Genomic DNA, 11,875 nt, shown 5'->3' with positions numbered 1-11,875 from the left:
GACATGTCATTTTTCCTCTCACTATTTTAAAACGAGTGGCATCTGTGCAAAAGCTGAACTCTTGTTACTGAAGAGTTAATGCATCTTTTCTCTGAGATGCCGGAGTGAAGCTCACTAACATCTCTTTGAGTTGTGATGATAGATGCTGGTTCCTGTTTTCAGAGAGAGAACTTCCAGGTTTCTGAAAATGGGGAAAAATGTCCTCAGCAGTGTGGTTGACAAGAATTGTGGCTTTTGTTTAATTAAAAAAAAAGAAAGAATTTTAAATTCTTCAGATTTGTATTAGTGATGTATTCACACTGTCTAAAATGAGCATCCAACTTGATGGTTGACTTACTCTTCTCTATTCTCTTTAGCCACAAAGGAGAATTGTTGTTTTGATTGTATTTCTTTTTTTTTTTTTTTTTTTATACCAAGAGTATTTAGACCTGGCCAGTTTGCTACTGTTGCAGTAAGAAGTGAATACAGATGCACTGCTTAATTTATGTGGAACACTTTCCAACCAACAGAAACTCACTTATTTTGTTTGGCAAGGTGATTAGAACATTCACAAGCACATATCAGCAAATTTCTAATCCATGTAAGATTATGTATGTCTTACCCCCTTTCAGGGTATTGCTAACATACAAAAATAAAAATAATGGGTAATATCAAAGGCATCAAACAACTGAAGAGTAACAGGATAATGTAAACTGAAATGGCTCTCACACAGACAAACAACCTCAGTTTTCACATGACAGAGCTCCAGCTCATCAGCATATGAATTGTGCTAGTATCTTAAAACCTTTGCCTCTATGATTAACTGTGGGTATTATAACAGCCACAAGAAATAAGATACCATGACCTGTCTTCAATTATAGGTCAGGTATTCACTGTTTGTTTAAAGAGCAGCAATCTCCTGGGTTTAGTGTCTTACTCATCTCCACTTGTCCCCTGCTAAAATGTCCCAAAGATAAATGCATTCAAGGATTGACATGGCTTTTACCCAGACCTTTCCTTTTAGGATGGTAATGTGAATTCAATACAGGTCACCAGAAAGGAGATGGAATTAACCTCTTAAACATATACTCTATAGCTGCTGGAAGGAGGGGATCATGGGTCTTTGTTCTGCCACTCATGTCACAAGTGACCAGTATCTGGTCATCTCGTCAAAAGGATCAGAAAGTGAATAAAAGGGTGACTGAGTATTTGTCATCTTAGGAAGAGTCATTGCTATATTAAAAAAAAAAAAAAATAGTAAGTCTTTTAACACTACAACTTGATGGCTGCCAAATAAATACCTGATGCATGCATATGTGAAATAACAGTTGGAGTAGGAGCATCTACTGCACAAGGGAATCTGCTGTGTAGATGAAAGCTGTAATAGCTTATAAGTAGCTTTCCTACTTTAGCACCCAGAAACAACTGTATGAATAGCTTAACTTATCTATTACCACTTTTATGTAATATGATATATCCAAGGCATTTCACTATCTGGTTTGCAAAACTTTTTGAAAGACTAAAATAAAATATAGTTTTTATGTTAACACTTGTACATGGTCCATCATTATTGTAGTTGCACTGCTACGTTCTATTGGCTTTTTATCACAGGCAGTGATGCCTGTGAAAGTTTTTTGCTCAGTAGTGTCAGGAGAGAATCATTTCCAGCAGCAGATGTGCATTTCCTTTCCTTGGATTAAGGCAATCTGAGGGAGCTATATTTTTGTTTATTAATAAAAATGTTGTACAGAATTAGGGGAATTTAATAGCACCTGACTGAACCTCTGCTGTAATGTAATATTGCAGATATCATGGTTACTATTCACACAATGAAGCTGATATTTAACTCATGGGCTTCACTATTTGAATCACCAAAGGGCAGAACTCACACGCTGGCAAACAAGTGATACTGCACTGAAATATACACCACAGCTCGGTCAGCTATGTCCTTGGGCCCATGAAAGAACTGTCAATCAAATACTATTAGATGTTTCTGATAACACCACTGAATGCAGAAGCTAAGTTCTGCTTTTATTTAGTGTAAACATGATAAGTAACAGAGCATGTTTTCAGTTTATATATTTCTTAATTTGAAGTTCAATTTTTCTTCCAGAGAAATGGCGTAGGACTATAAACAAGACATATGGTCAGTGTTTTTGTTTCTGTCACAGACATGACTTCTGTTAATTATCAGTATTCTTGGCAGGCTCAGCAAAGAAGTCCAGGAAGATATTTTCAAGAGTCATCAGATTTTCACGCTAAATGAATTTTAGACTGTAAGCAGCATTCATGGCTTGCCCAAAAAATCTGTGGTTTCCCTTTCCCTTCTACCACCACCGCAAAATGTACGTATTGTCTTTGCAATAAATGGCAAGGAGCACAGCTAAGTTAAAATCATAAATAGCACAGGTGGACATGACACAGGCTATGTGATAGTTACAACATGTAAGGGTGGTGGACCTGATTTCTGATTTTATCACTTCCTCTCGCATGTATTTGAAGAAGTAGTTGATCTGCACTTTTTGTGTCTCATCATGTATAATCTAGAGATAACTGTAAAACTCACACAAGATCCTTCAAAGCAACGTAACTACCTTAAAAAGCCTTTAGTTTTCTTCTCACTATACAGAATTTGATGCATTCTTAAAATAGCAGTCAGCAGCCACAGTTTCATTTTTCCAGGACAAAAGACCGACGCACACTGCATATGTACAGAACCTGCTTTTATTAATATGGTGTACTGTGAGCTATTCTGATGAAAGGCTTATCAATGCCCAGGGAAGCTGGGCCACATATGATCAAGCTGGAATGAGGGCTGGTTTAAAAGCCACAGTATTGCCTGTTCCTGTGTGAAAGACTCGTGAGAAGTTTGACCTCTGCTCTGAGAAGCATTCTGGAGAGAATAAGTCAAGACACAGCTTGCTCTACAACCACGATGATCGCTGTAACTACAACCTGCCAAGCTTGAACGTGTTAGTCTGCAGTAGAAATAGAAACACTGTCTTGTACAGAACATACAGTTCTTGTCATGATGGCAGGGATGAATCTGTATTTGCAGGCCATTATTACCAGGCTCAAAACAGAAGTCCCAGTTCAGCAAAACAAAGTGCTCTAAATTATTTTAACTCACACAAAACTCTGTTTAATCTTCAGAGTGACTTCTTTATTAAGAAATCAATCATCCATTCATCCGGCAAGTCAACTTCTTATGCTAACTGCAGGATTTTAAGACAAATGTGGGCATGCTTGATGGCCCACAACATCCTATGAAACGTCTCGTGAAGAAACAGCTACCCAACCATATAAAAGCTCTGGAGATTCCCTTCGTTCAGTCTTTTATCATAATATCCAAAACGCGGTAGGATCACAGTGCTGATATTGCTGCTTAACATACAAATTCATGTAGTCACTTTACACCTGTCTTCCCCTCTGTTTTGCTATTTATGTCCTGTTTCTTGCCTTCTACCCAGATTGCAAGTTTTCTAAAGCATTAACTAAATGAGAGCTAGACAGTGTCCATATCTCCTGGGTGCTATAGCATGTGAATAATAATTATGCTAATACTATCTATTCAAGAGAAAAAGCGGGACTGACAGTCAGAGACCAGTGTAGTCAGATGAGCGAATGTTATAATGATACCTTAAAATGACACTGATGTTCTGCCAGAGCAATGTAAGAGACATCAGAGGACTTTGGAAATTTAATGTTACTCTAGTGAGTAAGACCGAAAAGAAAAAGCAGAGAATAAGACCAAGAATTGGAAATTAGGAAGCATTTTGTTAGCTTTGCCATTTCAAGTAGACTACTGAGAAGAGGCAAAGGCAGGCATCACGAGTAAACCACAGGAATTCATGTAACACATCACCTCAGTTTTACTTCATCTGAATTGCAGAGAGAAATCAAAATACTTTAGTGAAGTTTCAGATCACTGGGATATGGGATTTTAAGTTACAGTGATATTAATGATACATTCCTGGGATGCATTATCTTTTAGTGTATCCTAAAATAACAACTATTTCCACTGACAGTAATCCTTGAGGAGAGAAGAGCTCATTGACAAGGTTCGAACTGATGAACTGTAATACAGGTTTGCATTTATTGTCCCTTTTTATCTAGATTTTGGAGATGCTACTACTGTGAAACTCCAACATAGACAAAAGATGCGCAAATTATTATTTGAAAGATGTTGGGAAAGATATACCTAAAATGAAAAATCTTAATCTCAGTGATCTAAATTTTGAACCAGTTATATCCCAGAAGTTTAACTGAAAGACTGGAGAAAGACACATTTTAGAGGTGCAATCACAATGGCATTGTCATAACCTAAAACTAGCCTTACAAATCCTGTAACCAGCTTTGTTCCGGGCATTTTGCTGGGATGTGAAATGGATGTCTCTAATTTCTGTGGTGGCATATTTCACCATTTAACTCATTTAACTGAAATACTTAACCAAAAGTTTCTGCTTACACTGGGAGCAAGTCTCTCATGAAAAGCTTTGTCCATCTTAAAAGAGAGCTCACAAAGCAAGTGAGACATGATGGTGGCCATTAGAGAGTGGGAAGATGAATGTGAATTGCTGCCTGTGAAGTACTGCCTCGTCTGTCTCAGGAGAGCAGCTGCCAAGCACACTCAAGAAAGAAATCTAAAATCAGACATCTGTATGTGCATTGCGTCCACCATGTTTGCTCGGAGGAGAGAGAACCATATGAAGCAAGACAGCAAAGGTGAAATCCAGCAAGACATCCTACTTTATTGCCATGGCAACCCCACCCTGATGAAAAGTAGAAAAACAATAAAACATCTTTAGAAAGAAAAAAAAAAAAAAAAAAATCAGTTGCATCTACCAAGGGAATTCAGGAAGATGCAATTTAAGGAAGAGCTTGACATTTCCACCATTTGGTAACTATTTGAAACAACAGCATGGCTACAGCTTTTGCAAGCTGCAGAGTTAAAACATATTGTACTTGATAAATTATTTAGTTTGCTTAGCAGCTGAATTCTGAATTATAAGTGAAAGCTGTAGTTACACGTTATAATCTTTAATGCTGCTGTAGCCTAACAGAATATTATTGTTATGATTTTCCTTGATGCCTTCTGACATCTGTCACCCTTTAGCACTATAATCACCTTTCCCGCATTTGACTTTTGAGAATGGGTGAATGCAGATGCATGCATGTCTTACGCAAGCATATGTCTGAGTCTCTATGTGTGCACTTAGAAAGAGTTTCAGGCTTTGATGCCTGCTGTATCTAAATTTGTTATTGATTTTCATGTGAATTGAAGGAGATTATGTACAGGCTCCATATGGACCCTGCTGGGGTCAGGTATCAGAAATGAAACATCTGCTGGTAAAGAAAGCAGTGACATCTCTTGCACCACGGTAATGATGAGGAACCAGCACAATAACAAAAGGATGCTCTGTGCAAACTGCAAAAGGGGCAGTGCTAGGACAGATGGAAAAGGCTTGTGCAAGGCAGTTTGTCTGCACAGCTCCTGTGGGAGTTAAAACTGCTCTAACTCCCTCTCTCCAGAAGGCTCCTGAAATGGAATAGCCACACCAATATGGTCTGTCCACTCCCTTCACTGAAGTCGTCCAGTGCAGCAGAGGCTTTACTGTACAGGAAAGTGTGCTGTTCTCCCTCAGCCTTAGGGAATCTGATTTAGTATAATTGTGTGTGCTAAACATAATCCTCTAAATTTCATTTGTTATTTGCAAATCTGGTTTTTTTTTTTTTTTTTTTTTTTTTGGTAACTAATTTGCATGGGCAATGGATATTCTAATTCTGTACAAGCAAATGAGAAAAGCAATAAGACTATCTTACAAAAAGGCATTTTGAAAACTAAATATATTATTTTCTGTTTTAAACAGCATATATCTGCATGGATGTTTCTGTTGGTATTAACTATAGCTAAGGCATTATGGTGGCATCTAGAGATCTTATTTCAGGTTATAATTCCTGTATATAAGGTGGTAGATACATCAAAGAACAGAAAAAGAAAAGTTTAACTCACAGTAGGGTACATGGGAACTGTTTGCAGATCACTTGTATGCCAGATCAGAACTTCACACAACCACTCCCCAGTTTCTGTAGATCAGCCTTCCTCCGTAATCTTGTCTGTTCATATCACATGTGATATTTCTCCCTGGCTCTTCAGCACTCACCCAGATGCTGATGCCCCAAAGTGAAGAGAAAGTGAAGTGTTCTCCAGGAACAGCTCAGAAGGGCACCACATAAAATATGAATCTCTGCAATGGTATTGTGCAACAGCAATGGCAGATGTTCAAAAAGGAGATATAAAACACAGTCAATTCCATGGAAACAGTCTGGCAGGTGAGCAAATACACATTCAAATGCAACATCAAATCATAGAATAGAATCACAAAATCACATAGGCTGGAAAAGACCTTCAAGATCCTCATGTCCAACCTTCAGCCTGGCAAACAAGTCACATCACTGAACTATGTCCCTTAGTGTCACATCCACACATTTCCTATGTGCCTTCAGGGATGGTGACACCACCACTTCCCTGAGCAGCCCATTCCAATGCTTGAACACCTTCTTCCATGAATAAACTCTTTGCCACATCCAATCTAAACTTCCTTTGATACACTGTGAGGCTGTTTCCTTGTGTCTTATCACCTGTCATCTGAGAAACGAGACAGACACCCTTCATGCTGCAATCTCCTTTCAGGTAGTTTTAGAGAGTAATGAAGCCTCCCCTCAGCCTTCTCTAGACTAAACAGCTCCAGTTCCCCCAGCTGTTCCCCATGACTCATTTTATAGTCCCTTCACTGGTTTTGTAGCTCTTCTCTGCACATGCTTTAGCAACTCAATATCCTTCCTGTAGTGGAGGACCCAGAACTGAATGCAATACCTGAAATTTAATCTCATTGTAACTGGAAGGATGAAGAACTCTGTACTGTAGTAAATTCATAATTTTTTTTTTCCCCTCTGAAGAGAAGCTAAGCCCTTTAATCTTTACTATATTCATCAGAAACCATGTCAAAGTTTAACACAACGCTGCTTTAGTGTACGATATAAAATGTAGTTACGATTACAAGAGTTTGTAATAAATTTTGTGTGCCTATAAACAATAACTCAGCAGGTGGTGTGTGCCACCCCTAAGCTGTGAAGAGCACATAGACAATGTTCTTTGAAATAGCAGCAATTCAGAAATATGCTTACTTAGAAAAATTACAGAGATTACATACTCCCAAGTATGAAAGAAAAGATGTTTGGGCTTTTTCAAAAATAAATCATGCATGTGGGAAGGAACCTGTGCATTCTGGCAAAGGTCACTGAGACCTTGGATAATTCACAAAAAAAGGTAACACCAACTAAAGATTCCTTAGAAAATAGTTAATAACAGCTCAAACTTCCGTCATTGAAGACATAGCAGGAAAAGCTGTCTCCTTGCAGTGTGTGCATCGCTCTTACTAACATTAATGAGATACGGCTTCCTGTATTTCCCATCAATATTAATGAGAGATGCACGTGCCACTAATGTTAATGGAGAATACACATGCGTGTAACTCCCATTAATGATCATTAGGTACCCACAGGAGAACCCTCATTAATACTAATGAGTGTTGCACGTATATGCAATTCCCCTCAGTAGTAACCAGAGATCTATGTGCATGTATTGTCCATTAGAGTTAATGAGAGACGCACATGCATGTGGCTGAAACTGTCATTAATGTTAATGCGTTGTGTGCAGGAACTGACAAAAGAAGATACTTTATCTTGATAACTGAAACTTGCCCTTTGTTTTGGTACTAGTTCATCTTTAGAAAATGCATGGCTTTCTATTAATAATCTAGTTTGGGTATTGCTGTGACCAAGCATCTAAATATTCTGCAAAATTAAGACAAAATGCAGAGATCCATTTTCCAGATGATGTGAAGTCTCTATGTCACAGATGAGAGCACAGCAATTTGCATGTTTATGGTGGGGTCAGAATGTAGAATGGCTGAATATATGTTTTGCTTCTATGGGATTTGATCAAAATTGTATTTCTTAATTGCAATTAATTTACCTAAGGCTGTACTCTGGTAGGTGAGTAGGTAGCTGGGATATGCCTTGAACTTAGGTCCTGCCAGCTGTGTTCTACTAGATGATCTTAAGAGGCCTGTGGAGTTTGTTGGTAATTTCTATTGGTCTTCCCTAACTAATTAGGGGCTGCATGTGAAGAGTGATGAGTGGACTTGGACTTACACTCTATCCTTCAGTGAAATGAGTCAGTAGAACTTACAAACTGGAAATGTCATGCATCAGCTTCAGACTTTGCCATTTCTGAAGAACACTGCCTTTTTCCAAACCCACCTCTTTCTGGAAAAATTGTCAGCGCAGATACTGAACTTTGTCACGTATATTTCACAACATGTGAAAGCCAATACATACTCAAACAATAAGGACAGAAGACCTCCAAGTGTTGAAGTTAGGATCAATGTTGAAAAAAATAAGTCTCTGCTATATTTGTTCTTAAAAAATTAATAGTGTACATCACAGCATAACCTTCTAAAATCTCAGAGCTTCTTGCCTACAACAACAGTCTCATTCTCTACTGACAAATAGCTCACATAGTCACTTATGCCCTGTAAAACAAGTGTAGTATAACAGCAAGGTAGAACATCACAGCTACTTTGCACCGCATACATGGCTTTTTAAAGAAACGCCTGTAGTTTCTGGGAATAAACAGCTATTCTTGTGACTCCCTTATCTATTCCAGAACTGGATTCACGTGTTAAGACATGGAGATAAGCGGTCAAAAAGAACTTGACAGTTCAATCAGCTGCACATTTGTTAGAAAAACAAATCTTCTGCTCTGCTACAGTGTTTTATGCTCAAAAAAATCAAAATGCAATACCACTGTCTGCATCAGAGAGGATCCATCTGCACAGTACACTCGTGATGTTGATATGTAATTTAAACAGTAATTATTCCTCACCTATGCCCCTTTCCACCTAGTTCACACCACATGTATTGGTCATGCCAACACTGTGCATAGAGCTGTGCTATAAATGAAATCTCTGAAATTAACTGATTTAGAGGACGCACATGGTACTAGGATGCTCTGCTAGGTTCATTGCTCTTCTTTTTACTGGATCTTTTGAATGATCCCTTTAGAAAGAAGGTCTGTATAAACATAACTGAGTGGAGCTAAAGACTACTGCACAAGGACAGAAGCAAGCATTTCAGAAAACATGTTTTCGAAAAAGGAAAATGCCTCACCAACCTGTGTTCTCAGGTCCATGAACAGAGTGCAATAACTTCCAGCAGAAATGCAGCATTCTTCAAGTTTTCAAGGAATGAGGCTGCACAGTGGGAGAAGAGTAGAGGTGGGAAGAAGAAAGAAAAGAAAGGAGAAGAAGAAAAAAAAAAGCTGGAATTCCATGGCTTCTTTTCCCTATTAATCTCATCACATTATATAACATTCACCTGACCTTATTTGCTTTATTCCTACCAACCAGAAAGCAAGAGGTTCCAAGCTAGATAAGCAAATACAAAATGGAAATAAAGCAATCCCAAGTCTAAACAAAATAACCACAAAATGAGCCCCTGGAACAGCATGCATTCCAGTCTAGGAACAAAGAATTTAATTCAGCACTGGGCTTCACATTAAAAGCAGACTAAAGACTAAGGAAGGTCTACCACAGAAAAGTGACTTAACACATTTTCCTTTCTAAGCATGTAACCTTTGTTTACAAATTTGCAGCTGTGGGGCTCAGCAGCATAATCAAGTATGCCTGATTTTAATTAAGGGAGTAAAATTTGCATATGCTAACTCCTCTCTTACTAATGTTAATGCCTTGGTAATGCCAACAGTATTGAAAGAAATAAGAAAACAAGAAAAGGAGAAACAACAAAAAGAAGTAATCAATTTTGTTTTGCTAAAATAAGGGAAAGAGCAGAGATTACAATATAAAATGCTTCCAGCTAAAATGCACTGAAAGTCCAATCTGGCTTTTATCCAAAAAGGTGCTTTCATGGCTAATATGGGATCCTCACCCTGTCACAGCATCAAAGATAAATACCTCAAGATGTGGCCTTGTCACTCTGTAGGAAAGTCAGGCACAGGTGAAAAGTCTTGTGGTCTTCAATAACTGCTGTTTATAAAAGTGCCTCTGTCCCCAGAACCTAGAGATGCTTCTGGTTTTGGAAGTAAACCTCTGCACCTTAGACATTTCTAAGATGTTACAGTTTTGCTTTTGGATCACTAAGAAACATGCAGATCCTCAGTGGGGAATGCTGAAAAGAATCAGTGAAAGGCAAAGCTCAAAAGCTGTCTCAAAAATACATTATATTCTTTGTGTTTAAGTTAGTGTCATTGAGATGTTTATAGATAAACCAGAAAAATAAATATTTCAAGCAGAGACTACTGGAGACTGGAGGGAATTGGATTTCTTTCATGCCAGTTTAACTGTAAGCTCCTCCAGGAGTCCTTGGACAGTGGCATAATTCCCACCTTCTCATCTCCAGGAGGTTTTCGTTTTTAAAGAGTGAGACAGAAGCCTGGCACAATGTAAAACTGCTTGGAGCAATACTAATATAATATATTGGATATTCTATTCAGGCACCTAAGAGACTTAGGAAACAAGTCCTCAAAGCACAGTCAAAAAGCATACCACGAAGATCACTATATCTGTATTAACATAGGAGCTGCAACATACTAGAAAATACTGTACAATGTAACAGGCTCCAGAGAAGCCACTGTGGTCCATTGAGTAAAATACACCCTTTCAGAATTACTGAAATACAAATTCACACGATAGGCCAAAAAAACAGACTTAGTCTATTGAATAAACATTGCAGTAAGCTTCAGAGCCATTATGGTCTACTGAGTAAATAACAAAAAGTATTAAAATGGTCCAGACATGTATTTTCACAATGTGACAGAATTGCTTCAGAGGAAATTCTTGTGTCAATTCTCTGGTCTATCCATGAGGGATTTCCTTTCTTTTCCTCTTTGTTTCACTGTTTAGCCTATTCCATATATATTTGCATAATGATGTACAGTTCTTTCTAGTCCCTAGACAGAAGTTATAACAATCCTTTTATAAATTCACCCCACACTAAAGCTGTTTATTTGTTATAGTTTTAGGCATTAGCCTCAGTGACTATTTTAACAGAGTTGAGAGAGGGAAAAATGAAAGGCGATGATGAGAGAGGCAAAGATATTTTCTAGCAAATTGGGAACAGTTGAAATGGTCTCTCTCTGCCTATTTCAGAATATAGCTTTCCCTTTCTTTGATGTTCTGTTTCACTATTTGACTCTTTTTTCCTAAACAAAAACTGGAAGAAAACCTTTTCATAACACTCCATTCTGTTTCATGATGGAGAGAAAAACTGTCTTGATCCCTGTCCATTGCTAGGCTCACTCACAATTTTATTTCATCCTGTGACTTCAAAGGGCTTACAGAGAATTAAAATAATCAGGATTCTGATTCACCTTCTCTGTGAAATACAATAAATTAGGACCGTGCAAAGAATTGATTCCCACTGTCTGTTAACAAGAAGTTTGTTTTTAATTATCTAGGATCTGACTACTGATAATTGACAGATAAGTTAACAGGGCTACATTTTGTTCTCACATCTCTAAATCAGAAGATACTTGTCTGGATGACACAACTGCAACTGTGAGTGGAATATTAGCACGTGAAATGCTTTTACGGCCCGTGCCAAGAGTTGTGCTGAGAATTTCCTCAAGGAGGTGCTCCTGATTCTTTCCTAGTTCCACAAAAAGCAGCTGGCTGGATCCGGGGAGAGCCACTGCACTGAACAAGTTGGGTAACCCTGCTCTCCAGGGAGGCAGACAGGAGCTCCAGTACCTATGCATAGAGCTGCACAGAAAAAAAAGCTAACAATATCTATTTCAAGCAGCTCTAGTAAGACA

This window comes from Lagopus leucura, unplaced genomic scaffold (assembly GCF_019238085.1).
Source record: "Lagopus leucura isolate 7727_CA_CO unplaced genomic scaffold, USGS_WTPT01 Super-Scaffold_100009, whole genome shotgun sequence".
NCBI classification, from domain to species: Eukaryota; Metazoa; Chordata; class Aves; order Galliformes; family Phasianidae; genus Lagopus; species Lagopus leucura.
The sequence above is the reverse complement of the archived record's forward strand: the minus strand, read 5'-3'. Positions refer to the sequence as shown.